Source organism: Pristiophorus japonicus, chromosome 19, assembly GCF_044704955.1.
Source record: "Pristiophorus japonicus isolate sPriJap1 chromosome 19, sPriJap1.hap1, whole genome shotgun sequence".
NCBI classification, from domain to species: domain Eukaryota; kingdom Metazoa; phylum Chordata; class Chondrichthyes; family Pristiophoridae; genus Pristiophorus; species Pristiophorus japonicus.
In genome coordinates, this window is record NC_091995.1 from 73735031 (window position 1) to 73756082 (window position 21052).

The 21052-nt window shown below is 48.7% G+C and overlaps 1 protein-coding gene across 1 annotated transcript in view; it reads left to right on the top strand.

Moving 5' to 3' along the window:
- Window positions 1–813: 813 nt before the first annotated feature.
- The window catches only part of LOC139230265 (uncharacterized), a 209895-nt gene continuing 189656 nt past the window's right edge, over window positions 814–21052 (top strand). Inside the window, exons 1-3 of the mRNA XM_070862095.1 lie at window positions 814–877; window positions 6595–7033; window positions 15205–15231. The gene's annotated coding sequence lies outside the window, so the exon portion shown is untranslated. The remainder of the gene's footprint in view (window positions 878–6594; window positions 7034–15204; window positions 15232–21052) is intronic.

The window sequence follows — 21052 nt, forward strand, 5'->3', positions numbered from 1 at the left end:
GCTGTGGGTCAATTGGAGTGTTCAAGACTGAGATCAATAGATTTTTGTTGGGTAATGGTATCAAAGAATATTGCAATGTATATGCTTCATGGGTTCCTTGCTTAAGAATTCATAGCCACACATTGTTATTAAGAACTAGTTGGTTTATTAACAAAGGTTTAACAATCACACGACACATTACCAGTTCATCCACCAGACTCACAACCACCTGCCTCATCGTGGAGCCCCCCCAAACCCTACTGGCTGGGGTTTTATTGAGCCTTGTGAACATCACGTGACTGGCTAAGCCACTCCCAGCTCTATCAACCTGTGAGCATCATCACAGGTGCATACATTGCAGATATGATGCAAAGGTCGGTGAATGGGGTTGAGGTGCAGATCAGCCATGATCTAATTGAGTGGCGGAACCGGCTCGAGAGGGGCTGAATGGCCTCATCCCGCCCCTATCTATCCATAATTGATTTTGCCTTTTGTTTCTGAAGCTGGCAGGTGGAGTCGAGGATGTACAGTCACCTGACCAGTCAGATAGCCAGGCAATGGGCAGCTGACACAGCACCTTCTCGGGTAAGCTACAGCCCAGACCCTCGTCGCAATCGTCAGGGAGCAAGGGGATCCGCCTTATTTTAACCAGCGTTATTTTTCTTTCTCACTCTGCAGACCTCCGAGCTGTCCAGCCCGACTGGGACCAGGAGCCACTCATCACGAGGGGAACGGATGCTGGGGTCAAACGTATCGATGCTGCAGAGGGAGAGCAGGACCAGGGACGGGCTTTCCGAGAGTCCAGCCTGGGCCCAGTCGCGCAGCAGGACCAACTCTGTGAGCTCCCGGGGGCGGGCAGATTCAGTGGAATCCCGAGAAAAGGCTCTGGCATCAATAGGTGATTTGAAGGAGCTGAACTTCCTGGCGGTAGCAATAATCTTTACGGGGCAGACCCTCTGGGCATTTACTCACTAGCGTGCGAACAGCAGTCAACTGAAACTTTGATAAAAGTGCCAGCTGTGGCTCAGTGGGCAGCACCCTCGCCTCGGAGTCAGAAGGTTGTGGGTTCAAGTCCCACAAAAATCTAGGCTGGCACTCCAGTGCAGTGCTGGGGGAGCGCTGCACTGTCGGAGGTGCCGTCATTCAGATGAGAAGTTAAACCACTGCCTCTCTCAGGTGGATGTAAAAGATCCCATGGCACTATTTTGAAGAAGAGCAGGGGAGTTATCCCCGGTGTCCTGGCCAATATTTATCCCTCAATCAACATCGCAAAAACAGATTATCAAGTCATTATCGCATTGCTGTTTGTGGGAGTTTGCTGTGCGCAAATTGGCTGCCGCGTTTCCCACGTTACAACAGTGGCTACACTTCAAAAAGTACTTCATTGGCTGTGAAGCGCTTTGAGATTCCGGTGGTCGTGAAAGGCGCCGAAAACCTTGAGTCTCTTCGCCGGGAACACGCGGAAACCAAGCGGAAGGAGCGCACGACAACCCAAGCACCCCACCCACCCGTCCCTCCAACCACCGTCTGCCCCACCTGTGACAGAGACTGCAGGTCCTGCATTGGACTCATCAGTCACCTGAGAACTCATTTTAGTGTGGAAGCAAGTCATCCTTGACTCTGAGGGACTGCATAAGAAGAAGATATAAATGCAAGTCTTTCTTTCTTTTAAAATGTCTTTGTCTCTCTCACTGAGACAGGATACGAGGGAATAGGGATGCCAACTGTGGTTGGATGTATTCCTGGCGGTGTTATCACATGGCCTCCAACCACACTCTTGCCGTTGGTCGCCCAACATGTCTATCCTTGTGGACTGCGATCTTTCTCTCAGCTCTCGCCTGCAACCATCATCATCATCATCATCATAGGCAGTCCCTCCAAATCGAGCAGACTTGCTTCCACTCTAAAAGTGAGTGTTCAGGTGACTGAACAGTCCAATACGGGAATTACAGTCTCTGTCACAGGTGGGACAGATAGTGGTTGAAGGAAAGGGTGGGTGGGGAGTCTGGTTTGCCGCATGCTCCTTCCGCTGTCTGCGCTCGCTTTCTGCATGCTCTCGACAACAAGACTCGAGGTGCTCAGCGCTTTCCCGGATGCTCTTCCCCCACTTAGGGCGGTCTTTGGCCAGGTACTCCCAGATGTCGGTGGGGATGTTGCATTTTATCAAGGAGGCTTTGAGGGTGTCCTTGAAGCCTGCAACCACCCTGACCATCAAACATTTATTTTCTCTATTTCATCGATACGCTTGTGCTCTGTGCTGCTCTGAAATTTTACTCTCGTTCCTGCAAAACCTCAGTACCCCTGCCTACGCACTCTCCCTCAGCCCTCCTTCCTTACTGTGTTGAAATCAAGACTCATTGCAACATCTGCTGCTGTTCTTCATTCTTTCCCAGCTCCTCAAATCCTCGGGATTCTTCCGTACCCCCCGGTCTTTCCTCCCTCCGACAATGTACTGGTTCCGAAACCTGAGCTTCACGTAATCAATACTGCTTGATTATTTCTGTCATCTTTTCAACCTTGCGTGATGGACCTTGGCTCGTCAACTAACTTGCTCAATTATAAAAGCTTGCCTCATCTGGTCCAGCAGTGAAAGAATGCCCTGAATCCTGCAAAACTCTGTCCGCTGTTGTGAACAAGTGTCACGACGCAGGGATCAGCAAAAGACCCCCTTAAACTATGACATCTTGCAGTTATAAAGAAAGGGAAGACTTGCATTTGTACAGAGTCTTTCACACAGGAAAATGTCCCAAGGCGGCTCATAGGAATGAATCTACAAAAGATTGTTGCAAAACCGAAGACATTGGGATGGGGGACTGAAAGCTTGGTCAAAGAGGCTAAAGAAAGACTTGCCTTTTGGCAGCGCTTTTCACAACCCCAAAGCGCTTTACAAGCAATTGAGTACATTTTGACGTGTAGTCACCGTTGTACTGTCGGAAACATGGCAGCCAATTTGCATACAGCAAGGTCCCATAGACAACAATGAGATAATTGACCTTTTTGGTCCTAAATCAGCCCCACCCTTCCTTTGACGACCCTTTTACTCTTTAAATGTTTACAAAAAACTTTTGGGTTCCCTTTTATGTTAGCCGCTAATCTAGTCTCATACTCTCTCTTTACCCCTCTGATTCGCTTTTTTAGATCTCCTCTGTACTTCCTATATTCAGCTTGGTTCTTACTGTATTATGAACATTACATTTGTCATAAGCCTCCTTTTTCTGTCTGATTTTAACCTCCATATCGTTAGTTATCCAGGGAGCTCCAGCTTTGGATACCCTTCCTTTCCCCCTCATGGGAATGTGTCTATTCTGTACCTGAACCATCTCTTCTTTGAAGGCCTCCCATTGTTCAATTACTGTTTTGCCTACCAATTTTTTTATTCTAATCCCCCTGTCCCAGCCCTCTTTTCAACTCACTGAAGTTAGTCCTTCGTCAGCCGAGTATTTTTACACATGATTTTTTCCTTGTCCTTTTCCATAACTATTTTAAATCTGATAATATTATGATCACTGTTCCCCAAATGCTCCTCCCACTGAAACATACTCTACTTGCCCCACTTCATTCCCTCGAACCAGATCCAGCACTGCTTCCTTCCTCGTTGGGTTGGAAACACACTGATCAAGAAAGTTCTCTTGTACACATTTCACGAATACCTCGCCCCCCCCTCCCCCTTTGCCCTTTACACTGTTACTATCTCGGTCTATATTAGGATAATTGAAGTCTCCCATTATCACGACTCTATAGTTCTTGTATCTTTCTGTAATTTGCCTGCAAATTTGCTCCTCTATCTCTTTCACACTATTCAGTGGCCTATAGTATGCACCCAGTAGTGTAATAACTCCTTTATTGTTGCTTAATTCTAACCAAATAGACTCCACCTTTGACCCCTCAATGACATCATCCCTCTCCAGTGCTATAATAGTTTATTTGATCAATACTTACACCGGCCTCCTTTTATTCCTTCCCTATCTTTCCTTGATATCTTGTAGCCAGGAATATTAAGTCCCCAATCCTCCCCTTCTTTGAGCTAAGTCTCTGTTATTCCCACTATATCATAGTCGCCTGTAGTGACTTGTGCCTGCAGCTCACCGACCTTATTTACCACGCTCCATGCATTTCATCATCATCATCAGAGGCGGTCCCTCGAAACGAGGATGACTTGCTTCCACGCCAAAAAAAGGATGAGTTCACAGGTGTTTCAATGAAGGATCCGAACTACATCCTGAAGGGTGGAAGATGCTTGTGCGTGTATTTTTTTAACGTGGGGTGGCCGTTGCACACCAGCCACCACACGGGCTTGACAGAGCTAGGTCTTGGTCCAGTGGCAAGGATTACTCAAAGATAACTGGAGACCAGCTCTGCTGCACGGACCTAGTGCGCACACGTATCGCAGTGCGGGTTGGTCCGTGCTGCCCCTGGCCCCGATCCAGTCTCTCTTACATACATGCACTCAAACCCGTCTTAGTCTGCCTTGTATTTGCCGCATGCCTAATTCCTCCTATTTCTGAACTATTCTTCATTCGTGCTATTTGCCTCTCCCAGTCCACATCCCCGACTAATTTAGTTTAACACTTCCCCCTCAGCATTAGTTAACCTTCCCGTGAGGACATTGGTCCCAGCTCTGCGAGATGAAATCTGTCCACCTTGAACAGGTCCCTCCTGCCCCAGAACTGGTCCCAATGGCCCAAGAATCTGAAGCCATCCCTCCTGCATCATTTCTCCAGCCACGCATTAACCTGCATTGTCCTGCTAATTGCGATACTCACTGGCGCGTGGGACTGGGAGTAATCCCCAGATTGCTACCTTTGGGGTCCTACTCTTTCATTCTTTCATCTCTCTCCCCTCCCCCACCCCGAGCTCATGAAACTCTGACTGCAGGACCTCAACTCTTTTCCTCCCTGTCACTGGTTCCCACGTAGACCACAACTTCTGGCTGATCCCATGGATGGTAATGGCCAAATGAGATGGGTCAGGAGCAGGGTGGAGGGAGAGGTCAGAGTGGAGGGAGAGGTCAGAATGGAGGGAGAGGTCAGGATGGCGGGAGAGGTCATGGTGGAGGGAGAGGTCAGGGGGAGAGGTCAGGATGGAGGGAGAGGTCAGATCGGAGGGAGGGATCGGTGGAGGGAGGGGTCAGGGGAGAGGTCAGGGGGAGCTTCCCATGTGTCCTGTGCCATTATTCTGAGTGTTAATTGTCATTAGTTATCGCTCTCCTTGTGGTGAAAATCCTCTTTTTGCCAATTTTGCCAAAAGGGAATGGTGTGAGGACAGCATGGGATGGGAGGAATTTCATCTTCGGATTTGATTCCATCATATAGAATTACACAGAATGTACAGCACAGGGACAGGCCATTCGGCCCAACTGGTCCGTGCCGGTGTTTATGCTCCACACCAGCCTCCTCCCACCCCTCTTAATCTCACCCCATCAACAGAACCTTCTATTCCTTTCTCCCTCATATGTTTATCCAGCCTCCCCTTAAATGCTCTCTTCGCCTCAACCTGTGGCAGCGAGTTCCACATTCTCTCCACTCTCTCGGTAAAGGAGTTTCTCTTGAATTCCCGATTGAATTTATTGGTCACTATCATATTTATGGCTGCTACTTTTGTCTCCCCCACAAGTGGAAACATCTTCTCTATGTTTACCCTATCGAACCCTTTCAGAATTTTAAGACCTCTATTAGGTCACCCCTCAGCCTTCTCTTTTCGAGAGAAAAGAGGCCCAGCCTGTTCAGACTTTCTTGATAGGTATATCCTCTCAGTTCTGATATCATCCCAGTAAATCTTTTTCGCACCTTCTCCCAGTGCCTGTATATATTTTTTATAATATGGAGGTGCAAACGACCTGAATTCCCCCCCCCCCCCTCCTCCCCCACAGCAGAACTGTGCGCAGTGCTCTAAGTGTGATATGGACACCAGCCTGGGCTGGATTGTCCGGTGACTTGTGCCTCTCGTTTCGCCCCGGAGCGGTGGTGATGGTGTGCTCCTCTGGGCGAGCGGTCAGCGTCCATCGGGGTTTTCGGGGCCGGTTTCGGCAGGACGCGGAGCAGCACCGCCCGCAAGAGTTGCGCAGGTGTGCAACGTCCCCGGTTGCGACACCGGCTCGCTTTGTGAGTCCTGCCCGACCCATACGCCCCACAGCATGCCCTGCTGGGACCGCCTTTGAAAACGGGCGGCCCAACCTATACCTGCTGCAGAGAGGTGAGTAATGCTGATCTCAGGTAAGTGTGATTGGTTTTTCTTTTAATTTTTTTGCGACTTATGTTGTGGTGGCGTGGGCTATGTATTGGGAAGGTTTTTGGTTTTTGTTCTGGTTTTGTCTCTCCCCAGGTGTCTTTCAGAGCGCTCCCGGCCCGGCTGTTTAGCTCGGGATTTTCACATGCTCAGCCAGCCTAGTGCCCGAAGAGAGGTGTGTAACGCCTCCCTTAGCACTCCGCCCCACACTTGCGGCCCGGTCACCAATTTTGCTGGCCGAGGCGCAAACTGTTCCTGGGCGCAAACTTTACCGCCCCTCCGCCATTACCGCCGCGAATGAGCAAAGCCGAAAATCCAGTCCCAGAACTGTGCACGGCGCTCTGATGGTAATGTGGAGAGCAGAACTTACTGTGTTTTTATCTGTGTCAGGTGCGGAGTTGGTGAGCGGCGAGCGAGCGAGTGGCCGGAAGCCACGGGTGGAAAGCGGGTACTTCTCCTTGGAGCGAGCGAAATCGGACTCGGTCCACAACCTGGCCCCAGCCGCGCGTCGGACCGCGGAAACCAGGAGCGCCGGCCAGAGCGGCTCGACTGCCTTGGGGAGTGCCGCGGGAGTCGGGGGCCTGTTCGGCACCAGCCGGCTAACCTCGTCCCAGAGCTCCTTCGAGTCGGAGTCGAGCTGGGGCACGGGGACCAGCTCAGACGCCAGGCTTTTCCGCAGGGACTACACGGCGTTGGCGGACATCCCGAAGCTCAGGCGGATCATCAGCCGGGAGAAGTCGGAGCAGGATTGTAAGCAATTGGGGCAGAAGACACGAACACGGAGCCCCGGGCGCGAGGAGGTCGAGCGCTTGTTCGGACAAGAACGCAGGTTAGAACGGTGATGTGTCTCGGTGAGCAACCATCTCAACAACTTTACCGGGCTTGTGTATATGACAGGGAGTGGCTTTATCCTCCTGATGCAACCATCAAGAGCAGAGAAGGCTGAGGGGTGACCTGATAGAGGTTCGATAGGGTAGACGTAGAGAAGATGTTTCCACTTGTGGGGGAGACCAAAACTAGGGGCCATAAATATAAGATAGTCCAGTAGGGAATTCAGGAGAAACTTCTTTACCCAGGGAGTGGTGAGAATGTCCTCGGGGGAATACTTGTTAGTGCTGTTGGGGAGGATTTAAACTAATAGGGCAGGGGGATGGGAACCTATGCAGGGAGACAGAGGGAGTAAAATGGGGGCAGTAGCAAAAGGTATAAAGGAGAAAAGTAAAAGTGGAGGGAAGAAAAATCAACGCAAAAATCAACAAGGGCCACATTACAAAATAATTCTAAAAGGACAAATTGTGTTAAAAAAAAAACAAGCCTGAAGGCTCTATGTCTCAATGCAAGGAGCATTCGTAATAAGGTGGATGAATTAACTGCGCAGGTAACAGTTAACAGATATGATTTAATTGGGATTACGGAGACATGGCTCCAAGGTGACCAAGGCTGGGAACTCAACATCCAGGGGTATTCAATATTCAGGAAAGATAGACTGAAAGGAAAAGGAGGTGGGGTAGCGTTGCTGGTTAAGGAGGAGATTAACGCAATAGTAAGGAAGGACATTAGCGTGGATGATGTGGAATCTATATGGGTAGAGCTGCGAAACACCAAAGGGCAGAAAAGGCTAGTGGGAGTTGTGTACAGACCACCAAACAGTAGTAGTGAGGTTGGGGGTGGCATCAAACAAGAAATTAGAGATGCGTGCAATAAAGATACAGCAGTCATCATGAGTGACTTTAATCTACATTGGGCTAAACAAACTGGTAGCAATACTGGTGGAGGAGGATTTCCTGGAGTGTATAAGGGATGGTTTTCTAGACCAATATGTCGAGGAACCAACAAGAGAGCTGGCCATCCTAGACTGGGTGTTGTGTAATGAGAGAGGATTAATTAGCAATCTTGTTGTGTGAGGCCCCTTAGGGAAGAGTGACCATAATATGGTAGAATTCATTATTAAGATTAATTTAGAGACTAGAGTCCTGAACTTAAAGAAAGGTAACTTCGACGGTATGAGATGTGATTTGGCTAGGATAGACTGGCGAATGATACTTAAAGGTTTGACGGTGGATAGGCAATGGCAGACATTTAAAGATCACATGGATGAACTTCAACAATTGGACATCCCTGTCTGCCGTAAAAATAAAACAGGGAAGGTGGCTCAACTGTGGCTTACAAGGGAAATTAGGGATAGTGTTAAATCCAAGGAAGAGGCAGATAAATTGGCCAGAAAAAGCAGCAAACCTGAGGACTGGGAGAAATTTAGAATTCAGCAGAGGAGGACAAAGGGTTTAATTAGGAGGGGGAAAATAGAATATGAGAGTAAGCTTTCAGGGAACATAAAAACTGACTGCAAAAGCTTCTACAGATACATGAAGAGAAAAAGATTAGTGAAGACAAATGTGGGTCCCTTACAGTCAGAATCAGGTGAATTTATAATGGGGAACAAAGAAATGGCAGACCAATTGAACAAATACTTTGGTTCTGTCTTCACTAAGGAAGACGCAAATAACCTTCCGGAAATACTAGGGAACCGAGGGTCTAGCGAGAAGTAGGAACTGAAGGAAATCCTTATTAGTCAGCAAATTGTATTAGGAAAATTGATGGGATTGAAGGCCGATAAATCCCCAAGACCTGATAGTCTGCATCCCAGAGTACTTAAGGAAATGGCCCTAGAAATAGTGGATGCATTGGTGGTCATTTTCCAATATTCTATAGACTCTGAATAAGTTCCGATGGACTGGAGAGTAGCTAATGTAACACCACTTTTTAAAAAGGGAGGGAGAGAGAAAGCGGAGTTATAGACCGGTCAGCCTGACATCGGTGATGGGGAAAATGTTGGAATCAATTATTAAAAATGTAATAGCAGCGCATTTGGAAAGCAATGACAGGATCGGTCAAAGTCAGCATGGATTTATGAAAGGGATTTATGAGGATGTAACTAGGAGAGTGGACAAGAGGGAGCCAGTGGATGTGGTGTATTTAGACTTTCAAACGGCTATTGACAAGGTCCCACACAAGAGATTGGTGTGCAAAATTAAAGCACATGGTATTGGGAGTAATGTATTGACATGGATAGAGAACTGGTTGGCAGACAGGAAGCAAAGAACATAAGAACATAAGAATTAGGAACAGGAGTAGCCATCTAGCCCCTCAAGCCTGCTCCGCCATTCAACAAGATCATGGCTGATCTGGCCGTGGACTCAGCTCCACTTACCCGCCCGCTCCCCGTAACCCTTAATTCCCTTATTGGTTAAAAATCTATCTATCTGTGATTTGAATACATTCAATGAGCTAGCCTCAACTGCTTCCTTGGGCAGAGAATTCCACAGATTCACAACCCTCTGGGAGAAGAAATTCCTTCTCAACTCAGTTTTAAATTGGCTCCCCCGTATTTTGAGGCTGTGCCCCCTAGTTCTAGTCTCCTCTCTGCCTCTATCTTGTCGATCCCTTTCATTATTTTAAATGTTTCTATAAGATCACCCCTCATCCTTCTGAGCTCCAACAAGTAAAGACCCAGTCTACACAATCTATCTTAGAGTAGGAATAAACGGGTCCTTTTCAGAATGGCAGGCAGTGACTAGTGGGGTACCGCAAGGTTCAGTGCTGGGACCTCAGCTATTTACATTAATGATTTAGACAAAGGAATTGAATGTAATATCTCCAAGTTTGCAGATGGCACTAAGCTGGGTGTCAGTGTGAGCTGTGAGGAGGATGCTAAGAGGCTGCAGGTGTCTTGGACAGGTTAGGTGCGTGGGCAAATACATGGCAGATGCGGCATAATGTAGATAAATGTGAGGTTATCCACTTTGGTAACCCTTAGTTTCCTCTCAGGCAGGCAGATTATTATCTGAATGGTGACAGATTAGTAAAAGGGGAGGTGCAAAGAGACCTGGGTGTCATGGTACATCAGTCATTAAAAGTTGGCATACAGGTACAGCAGGCAGCAAAGAAGGCAACTGGCATGTTGGCCTTCATGGCAAGAGGATTTGAGTACAGGAGCAGGGACGTCTTACTGCAATTGTACAGGGCCTTGGTGAGGCCACACCTTGAATATTGTATACAGTTTTGGTCTTCTAATCTGAGGAAGGACATTCCTGCTATTGAGGGAGTGCAGCAAAGGTTCACCAGATTGATTCCCGGGATGACAGCACTGACATATCAAGAAAGACTGGATCGACTAGGCTTTTATTCAGTGGAATTTAAAGAATGAGAGGGGATCTCATAGAAACAAATAAAATTCTGATGGGATTGGACAGGTTAGATGCAGGAAGAATGTTCCCGATGTTGGGGAAGTCCAGAACCAGAGGTCATAGTCAAAGGATAAGGGGTAAGCCATTTAGGACCGAGTTGAGGAGAAACTTCTTCACTCAGAGTTGTAAGCATGTGCAACTCTCTACCACAGAAAGTTGTTGAGGCCAGTTCGTTAGATATATTCAAAAGGAAGTTAGATATGGCCCTTACGGCTAAAGAGATCAAGCGGTATGGAGAGAAAGCAGGAATGGGGTACTGAAGTGCATGATCAGCCATGATCATATTGAATGGTGGTGCAAGCTCGAAGGGCCAAATGGCCTACTCCTGCACCTATTTTCTATGTTTCTATGGAACTCGCTAGCACACGGAGTGGTTGAGCGAATAGCAGAGGCATTTAAGGGGAAGCTGGATAAGCACATGAAGGAGAAAGGAATAGAAGGTTATGCTGATAGGGTGAGATGAAGAGGGCTGGGAGGAGGTTCATGTGGAGCATAAACACCGGAATGGACCAATTGGGCCGAATGGCCTGTTTCAGAGCCAGCTTCATAGTGCCTGAAGAGAGGCCTCCCTGCAACAAAAAAAAATCAGAACGAGAAACATTCCCTATACATTACTCACCCCAAGTAAAGTTAAATCGCAAAAAAATATATATATATATCGCTCACACTGACCTCACGCAGTTATTCCTTCCTGTAGCGTCCCGGGACAGGTCTGCGCGCCAGCTTTCTCTGGCGGGGTCACTACGGGTTCCGCGCAAACCAAATTTTGCTTCCGTGCCGATACCGAGGGCGTTGCACACTGGCGTGGCGCTCCCGGCCGATACTCCTCGGCACCGCTGGGACCGGCACACTGAATCTGCCGAGCGGCGCGAATTTCAGCACTCGCGGCTGCAAACTCTTTAGCGCCCGGGACGCTGTCCAACCAATTTTCTCCCCCTTAATCTCTCGCTGGACCCTTCCCTGCCCGTCAGGGGTAGGGGGTTAACATGGAGGCCAGTGTCAGCTATCCAAAGGAGAACATGATTATGCCTTACTGATGTGGAGCCACAGAAATAACAAGCTCGTAAGTCAACAGATAAAGGCAGATACTCCAGTGTGCGGCCCTCGGAGACCTCTGGGATTTCTTCATTGGCCTCCTAATGTGCTGGACCCCAGTTTCTGCTGTTGGCCTAGCAAAATTCTGAGAACAATTCAGCAAGGAAGGAGGCCATTCGGCCCATCGGGCCTGTGCCGACTCTTTGAGAGAGCGATCCAATTAGTCCCACTCCCCCTGCTCTTTCCCCATAACTCCGCATTTTTCTTCCTTTTTAAATATTTATCCCATTCCCTTTTGAAAGTTATTATTGAATCTGCTTCCACCGCCCTTTCAGGCAGCGCGTTCCAGATCACAACTCGCTGCGTAAATAAATTTCTCCTTCGCTCCCTTCTGGCTTTTTTTGGGCCAATTACAGTATTTTAAATCTCTGTCCTCTGGTTACCAATCCTTTTACCACTGGAAACAGTTTTTCCTCATTTACTCTATCAAAACATCTCATGATTTTGAACACCTCCAATAAATCTCCCCCTTAATGTTTCTCTGCTCTAAGGAGAACAATCCCAGCTTCTCCAGTCTCTCCACATCACTGGAGTCCCTTATCCCTAGTACCATTCCGATAAACCTCCTCAGCACCCTCTCCAAGACCGTGACATCCTTCTTAAAGTGCGGTGCCCAGAATTGAACATACTACTCCAGCTGAGGCCTAACCAGTGATTTATAAAGGTTTAGCATAAACGTCCTTTTGTACTCTGCCTCTATTTATAAAGCCAAGGATCGCGTGTGCTTCTTTAACAGCTAGATCAACTTGTCGGTAAGTAAGTATGACGGGATTTAAAAAAAAACTCCCCTGCCCTCCTCCCTCCCCCCTAGCACAGATAAATGTGATATAGTCCCACCCAACAAAAGCAGGAGAGGCCGAAATAGTTCACTCCCGTTAAAAGGGGCGATGAGTCTGGTTGGAAGAGGTTGAGATATCATAGGAATAGGTGCAGATTGAGCTGGTCATAATAGCCCAGAACTTGCTGGAGCAGCCCATCTCGTGGGGAGCCCGTTAGACTTGTTCCTGCACACTTCAGCTCAACGTTACTTTTGCCCTGTAACTTGCTGGAAGTGTGAGCTGATAATGGTGTGCCGAGGGCAACGGGGCATCGGGGACCTCGGTGAATGACAGAGCCAACAGTGTCTCTCCTTAACCAATGAGATTTGAGGATTGAGAAAGAAACAGAAGAAGGAGGGTGAGTTAGAGTCAAATCAGGTACAGAAATAAAGAGAGACAAAGACAGATTGAATGAAGGGAGAGAGAAAAAAGAGAGACAGAAAGGAAAAGTAAGAACTAAAAAAAAATTATATTTGACATTTTTAAAATCTCCTAAAACAATTCACACCACATTTTTAATTGTTCACTTTCTGGGCCAGATAGGTTGACTGGCAGTCTTTAACAATTATCACATCGTTAAAAGGGTACTTATGCTGTTAATTACCAGACTTAACAATTTGTGGCGATTTTAATGGACAATTAATGTGCAAATGCCGCAACTTCATAAAAATCATGTAGTGGCGATTCACAAATCACGGTATCTCTTCCTCGCCACAAGATTCTGGCCAATTTAATAATGGCGAGCATCGTTCACATTCTATTATTTTTCCAACAAATGCCATCCCGTACTCTGCAGAACAGTGATTGCCATGGAGCTGGGACTGGGGAGGGCAATGCTGTGTGGGGGCAATAGGCCAGGGTTGACCGGTGGAGTTGTGAGGAGAGATGACGCTAGCTAGATTGCCTACGGGGAGCCGGGATTATTTCTGTTTAAATTGGATAATCCCCGAAAATGGGCGCGTGGGGGTCGCAGTACGCGATTAACCCGCGCCCGTTCCTAGCACTACAGACAGCACGGTAAATTCCTGCTGCCTGTTGGATTTCCACGATTGCCGCGTGCAGCCAGCGCTGCCCGCCCCGTTCATTAGCTGCATGCTAATGTAGGGGCCCAATATCATGAGTGGCTAGTGCTACATAAAGTCAGCCTGCACCTCTGAAAGGGGAGGTGTATCGGGGCTGCAAGGAGAGGTGGCTTCCCCTTGATAGAGGAGGGATCTGCCCGTGGTAAGACACCGGGCACAAGTGCACAGGAGCCAGGGAAGGGGGAAGGACAACACTGGTGTCAGCTCGCTAGAGAATGGGGTCGCACACTAGTTCTATTGTAGAGAACTCAGATGAGGACTTCGTGCCTGTTTAAAGGGGCAGTGTCACTGTGCCTATTTAAAGGAGCAGTGTCTCAGGCTACAGAAGAAGGCCGATGATTGTGCACACTAGTTCTATTGTAGAGGATTCAGATGAGGACTTCGATGAGCCAGGTTACAGAAGAAGGCTGATGGGTGTACACAACAAAATGCTTGGTGCATTGGCAAGCCTGCCAGAAAGCCCACACACAATGTGCAGCTGGTGTGTGACCACAGGCAGTGCATCGTGCAGATGAAGGCCTGGTATCTTGGCAGCCGTCACCTCTCCTTCATTCTGCGGCAGTCCTCTGTACCAGCTGCATTTGACCCACCGCTGCAAGTCAAGGGCTGGCTACTGGATGACAAAGGTGATCCCCTCACGAACTTGGCTCATGGCTCCGGTCAGGAACCCACACACACATGCACAGCAGACCTACAATGGGAGTCATGCTGCCGCTAGGATCATAACAGAACACACCATCAGTGTGCTCAAGCAACGCTTCCGCTGCCTGCACCGCTTTGGAGGAAGCCCGCAGTACGCATTCTACTCAATCTCTGCTCATAGGACAACCCTCTCATTCCAGGAATCTGTCTCTCCAAATTGAGCTGTTGCCTCAGTGACCATTTTTCATGTGTGGGCCTTGACAGCGAGTGTCCACAGTGATGGCCATCCCACTCTAGCCCAATCCTGTCCTCCCCTGGCATTCACACCTACCAATGTTCCAGCAGGAATCAGAAGCAGGACCCCAGATAGATTGGTCTTCCTGGTGTGGTGCAAGGCCAATTGTCACAACTGCCACACTTGGAGTACTGGTTCTGGCCCCTATATTACAGACAGGATGTAGAGGCACTGGAGAAGGTGCAACATTCATTTACAAGGTTGATATCAGAACTGAGAGGTTATTCTTATCAGGAAAGACTGAACAGGCTGGGGCTCTTTTCTCTAGCAAACAGAAGACAGAGGGGTGACCTGATAGAGATCTTTAAGATAATGAAGGGGGCTGTTAAGGTAGACGTAGAGAGGATGTTTCCACGTGGGGGAGCCCAGAACTGGGGGCCATGAATCTAAGGTAGTCACTAATAAATCCAATAGGGAATTCAGGAGAAACATCAGAGTTGCATTTATGGGGAATCTAGATAAGTACGTGCGGGACAAAGGAATAGAAGGTTGTGCCGATGGGGTGAGATGAAGAGGGGTGGGAGGAGGCTCATGTGGAGCATAAACACCAGCACGGACCTGTTGAGCCGAACAGCCTGTATCTGTGCTGTAAATTCTATATCGTATCCCCACTGCTACCCTAGTTTGGGACGCGAATTCAGTAGAGAATGAGGGTCAAACCTGAAAGCTGCCTGACCTGTATAACTCCGTACCAAAACAGGGAGGGGACCACCAGCATTGCGACAATAAAATAAATCTGACGATGTTGCCAGCTGACTACATCTTAACAGCTAATACCAGCGCTAGTGTATGTAATTGCTCCTGATATCTGGTTATCCTTTCAGGTTTCAACAGACTTGCAGTAACCACAGGTAATTTTACATTTTGTAAAGGACTGACCCGCTTTCTTCTTCTGTGTTGTTGAATTCTGGCTATCTGAGTGCTCTGCAGTAAGAGTATTGTGTCTGCAGTTTGTACCCGTCACTTTCTGCCGTTAATCTAGATTGTCTAGTTTCTCCTGTTCTCCCCCCCCCCCACCCAAAGTCCAGCCGAAGTCAACACCTTTCGGAGGGGAGGGAGGAAAGTGGAAGGAGGCTGAGGGGTGACCTAATAAATGTCTTTAACATTATGAAAGGTTTTGATAGAGTAGGCACAGAGAGAATGTTTCCACTTGTGGAGAAGAGCAAAACTAGAGGCCATCAATATAAGAAAGTCACCAAGAAATCCAATAGGGAATTCAGAAGAAACTTTTTTTACCCAGAGAGTGGTAAGAATGTGGAACTTGCTACCGCAGGGAGTGGTTGAGGCGAATAGTGTAGATGCATTTAAGGGGAAGCTGAATAAACATATGACTGAGAAGGGAATCTCTAATATTTACCTCAACCACTCCCTGTGGTAGCAAGCTCCACATTCTCACCACTCTGTAAAAAAGATTCTTCTGAATTCCCTATTGGATTTCTTGGTGACTATCTTATATTGACGGGCTCTAGTTACGCTGTTGGAGTTAGATGAGGAAAGACGGGAGGAGGCACGAGTGGAGTATAAACGTGGCATGGACAGGTTGGGCCAAATGGCCTGTTTCTGTACTGTATATTCTATGGGACAAATATTGAGAATACACTGTCGATGTCTCGGCTGCCCACGTAACACACTTTAGGAAGGAGGTCAAGGCCTTGGAGAAAGTGTGGAGCAGATTTACCAGAACGGTATCAGGAATGTGGGACTTCAGTTATGTGGAGGGTCTGCAGAAGCTGGGATTTTTTTCTCTTTAGAACAGAGAAGGTTAAGGCAAGATTTAATAGAGGTGTTCACAATTATGAGGGTTTTGATAGAGTAACGAGGGAGAAACTGTTTCCACTGGCAGGAGGGTTGGTAACCATAGGTTACTGATTTAAGAAAATTGGCAGAAAAGACTGGGGCACATGAGGAGACTTTTTTTTACTCGGTGAGTTGTTATGATCTGGAATGCACTGCCCGAAAAGGAGATTCAATAATAACTTTCAAAAGGAAATTGGAATTTCAAAAAAGACTATGGGATGAATTTGCCCTCCGCCCCAAACGGAGTGGATAATTCGAATTAAATGATTATTCGCCGCTCGAATCCTTGGGGCGGAGAATAGAGGGATTTTGGCCTCTTAAACGCTTTCAAATTGTCAGGGCGGTGTTTGGGCATCTGTGGGACAAATGTGGGTCGGAAGGCGGGCGGTGTCATCAGCGCCGCGCTGAGCGTATCAGCGTGACACAGCGTAGAAATGCCCCTCCCCTTCACTTAAATGGGAGGGCCGCTGCAAGCTCTGCAGCCACTTTAGTGGCGCCCACTGGGCCATCAGGGAGGGCTTCGGCCAGGCCAGCGGTCTGGCACCCAAGGGTGGGTGCATGCCTGCCTGTTGGAGGCCCAGCCGACCCTGTGGCCGCCACCGTTGGGCCGACCTCGGAGACGACCAACAATTAACATAACATGGCGGAGCGCCTTTCCCTGTAAGGGTGGATGCGCCGCCCAGCCACTAGCAGCTTCCCGCCGGGAAAACTGTCGGGGGCACCGAGCGGCGGCTCCGCTCCCGCGGGACAATTTTCCTTACGGGGCAGTAAGTGGTTGCTGCCGGTTGGGGTTGGCGCCTGCCCGACGGGACGGGAACACGGGCGTGGCAGAAACCCGCTTCCGTCGCCCCCGGCTCGGGGGCAATTTCAGAAGGGTCAGCTCATCCGCCTGGCCCCCGGTCGGAAAGGCCTTACTGCCCTATTACTGCCTCTCAGAGGCGGCAATGGTCCTTAAAGAGGGGGGCAATTTCGGCCCCGAACTGTTCGAAAGAGCCAGTGCAGACTCGATGGGCCGAATGGCCTCCTCCTGTGCTGTATCTGATTCTCTGAACGGCGACTGCACTTCAGAAGTGATCCAAAAGTGATAAGGAGGTGCATGCACAGAGCGAAGGAGGTGCATGAACAGAGAGTTCTGGGGGAATATGTGCACAAATCGTTGAAGGTGGCAGGGTAGGTTGAGAAAGCGGTTAAAAAAGCATACCGGATCATGGGCTTCATGAGTAGAGGTGTAGAGCACAAGGAAGTTATGATGAACCTTTATAAAACACTGGTTCGGCCGAAACTGGACTATTGTGTTCAATTCTGGGCACCGCATTTTAGGAAGGGTGTGAAGGCCTCAGAGAGAGTGTAGAAAAGATTTACAAAAATGGTTCCAGGGATGAGGGACTTCAGTTACGTGGATAGATTGGAGACATAGAAACATAGAAAATAGGTGCAGGAGTAGGCCATTTGGCTGATCATGCAACTTCAGTACCCCATTCCTGCTTTCTCTCCATACCTCTTAATCCCTTTGGCCGTAAGGGCCACATCGAACTCCCTTTTGAATATATCTAACGAACTGGCCTCAACAACTTTCTGTGGTAGAGAATTCCACAGGTTCACAATTCTCTTGAGTGAAGAAGTTTCTCCTCATCTTGGTCCTAAATGGCTTACCCCTTATCCTTAGACTGTGACCCCTAGTTCTGGACTTCCCCAACATCGGCAACATTCTTCCTGCATCTAACCTGTCCAGTCCCGTCAGAATTTTAAATGTTTCTTTTTGCCATGCAGTTGTAAGTTGTGTGACTCCCAAAAAGTGTATCTATATATATTTGGCACTTGTTTGCAGAAAAACAGAGCTTGGAGACAGTGAATCGCAATCGGAGTGGAAGCTGAGAATTTGGTGAGAGTAGGGATTCACTGGTAGGCATTAGGCCAGTCATTTTAATGTCGGTGGTGAAGAAGCTTTTAGAAACCATAATTCTGGAGACAATTAACAGCCACTTAGCCAAGCATGGACTAATAAAGGCGAGCCAGTACAGATAGGTGAAGAGCACATCCAGTTTGGCTAAATTGATTGAGTTTTTTGATGAGGTAACAAAGAGGGTGTTGAGGGCAATGCAGTTGATGTTGTGTATATGGACTTTGGTATTAGATAAAGTACCACATAATAGGCTCGTTAGCCTATTGTAGCCAAAATTGTAGCCCATGGGATGGATACAAAATTGGCTAAGGGACAAAAATCAGAGAGTAGTGGTGAATGGCTGTTTTTTGGACGGGAGGGAGGGATACAGTGGTGTTTCCCAACATTCAGTACGGAGAACCACTGTTGTTTTTCACATACCTTATTAACTTGCCCCATTGCGGGAGTTCCAGGCCCAATTCCGGGGGATCCATGCCGAATTCCAGGGAGAACCGTGCACCGTTCTGTGAGGTCCATCCTTCATTCCAGGAGATCATCCCTCATTCTGGGAAATTCTTGCAGCATTCATATAGGTCCATGCTCCATTCCGGTAGCTCCCTGCTCCATTTTGGTAGGTCGATGATCCATTCCAGTAGGTCCGTGCCCCATTCCGGAAGGTATATGATCCATTCCGGTAGTTCCATGGGCAATTTCATTAAGTCCGTGCTCCATTCCGGTATATCCGTGTGCCATTCCCGTATGTCCGTGCGCCATGCCGGTAAGTCCGTGCTCCATTCCGGTAGGTCCATGATCCATTCTGGTAGATACGTAATCCATTCCAGTAGGTCCATGCTCCTTTCCGGTCAGTCCATGATCCATTCCGGTAGGTACATGATCCCTTGCGGTAGGTCCATGCCGCATTCCAGTAGGTCCATGCCTCATTCCGCAAGGTACCTGATCCATCCAGGTCGGTCCATGCTCTATTCCGGTAGGTTCGTGCCCCATTCCGGTCGGTACATGATCCATTCTGATAGGTCCATGACCCATTCCGTTATCTTTATGATCCATTCCAGTAGGTACTGATGCCCCATTTCGGTAGTTCCGTGCTCCAATCCATTAGGTCCATGATCCATTCCGGTAGGTACATAATCCATTTCGGTCGGTCCATGATCCATTCCAGTCGGTCCGTGCTCCATTCCGATAGGTCCATGATCCTTGCCGGTAGGTACATGATCCATTCCGGTCAGTCCATGATCCATTCCGATAGGTCTGTGCTCCATTCCGGTAGGTATATGATTCATTCCGGTAGGTCCGTGTCCCATTCCGGAAGGTATATGATTCATTCCGATAGGTCCGTGCTCCATTCCAGTAGGTCAATGCTCCATTCCGGTAGGTCCATTCCCCGTTCCGGTAGGTCCATGCCCGATTCCGGTAGGTTTCTGATCCATTCCAGTAGGTTCATGCTCCATTCCTGCAGGTCCGAGCTCCATTCTGGTTGGTCTGTGCTCCATTCCGGCCGGTCCGTGCTCCAATCCATTAGGTCCATGATCCATTCCGGTAGGTACATAATCCATTTCGGTCGGTCCATGCTCCATTCCGGTAGGTCCGTGCTCCATTCCGATAGGTCCAAGATCCTTGCCTGTAGGTACATAATCCATTTCGGTAGGTCCATGCTCCATTCCGGTAGGTCCATGCTCCATTCTGGTAGGTCTGTGCTCCATTCCGGTAGGTATATGATCCATTCCGGTAGGTCTGTGCTCCATTCCGGTAGGTCCATGCTCCATTCCGGTAGGTCCGTGCTCCATTCCGATAGATCCAAGATCCTTGCCTGTAGGTACATAATCCATTCCGGAAGGTCTGTGCTCCATTCTGGTAGGTCTGTGCTCCATTCCGGTAGGTCTGTGCCCCATTCCGGAAGGTATATGATTCATTCCAATAGGTCCGTGCTCCATTCTGGTAGGTCCATGATCCATTCCGGTAGGTCCATTCCCCGTTCCGGTAGCTCCATTCAAGTAGGTCCGTGCCCCATTCCTGAAGGTCCGTGCTCCATTCCAGTCGGTATGTGATCCATTCTGGTAGGTCTGCGATCCATTCCGTTAGTTCCATGATCCATTCCGGTAGGTCCATGATCCATTCCGATAGTTATATGATCTATTTCGGTATGTCCATGATCCATTCCAGTAGGTACTGATGCCCCATTCCAGTAGTTCCGTGCTCCAAACCGTTAGGTCCGTGGTCCATTCCGGTAGGACATAATCCATTCCGGTACGTCCATGCTCCATTTCGGTCAGTCCATGATGCATTCGGTAGGTCCGTGATCCATTCCGGTCGGTCCATGTCCCGTTCCGGTCGGTCCGTGCTCCATTCCGGTCGGTCCGTGCTCCATTCCAGTCAGTCCATGCTCCATTCCGGTCGGTCCATGCTCCATTCCGGTAGCTCCGTGCTCCATTCCGCTTGCCCCGTGCTCCATTCCGCTAGCTCTGTGATCCATTCCGGTCGGTCCCAGCTCCATTCCGGTAGGTCTATGCTGCATTCAGATATGTACGTGCCCCATTCCAGAAGGTACATGATCCATTCCTGTAGGTCCATGCTCCATTCCGGTCGGTATGTGATCCATTCCGGTAGGTCCATGCTCTATTCCGGTCGGTATGTGATCCATTCCGGTAGGTCTGTGATCCATTCTGGTAGGTCGATGATCCATTCCGGTCAGTCCGTGCTCCATTCCAGTCGGTTCGTGCTCCATTCCGTTGGGCCAAGCTCCATTCCGGTAGGTCCATCATCCATTCAGCTAGGTCCGTGCACCATTCTGGTTACATATATGATCCATTCCGGTAGATCCGTGCTCCATTCCGGTAGGTTGTGCCCCATTCCGGATGGTATATGATTCATTCCGGTCGGTCCGTGCTCCATTCCGGTCGGTCCGTGCTCCATTCAGGTCGGTCCGTGCTCCATTTAGGTAGGTCCGTGCCCCATTCCGGTAGGACTCTGCCGCA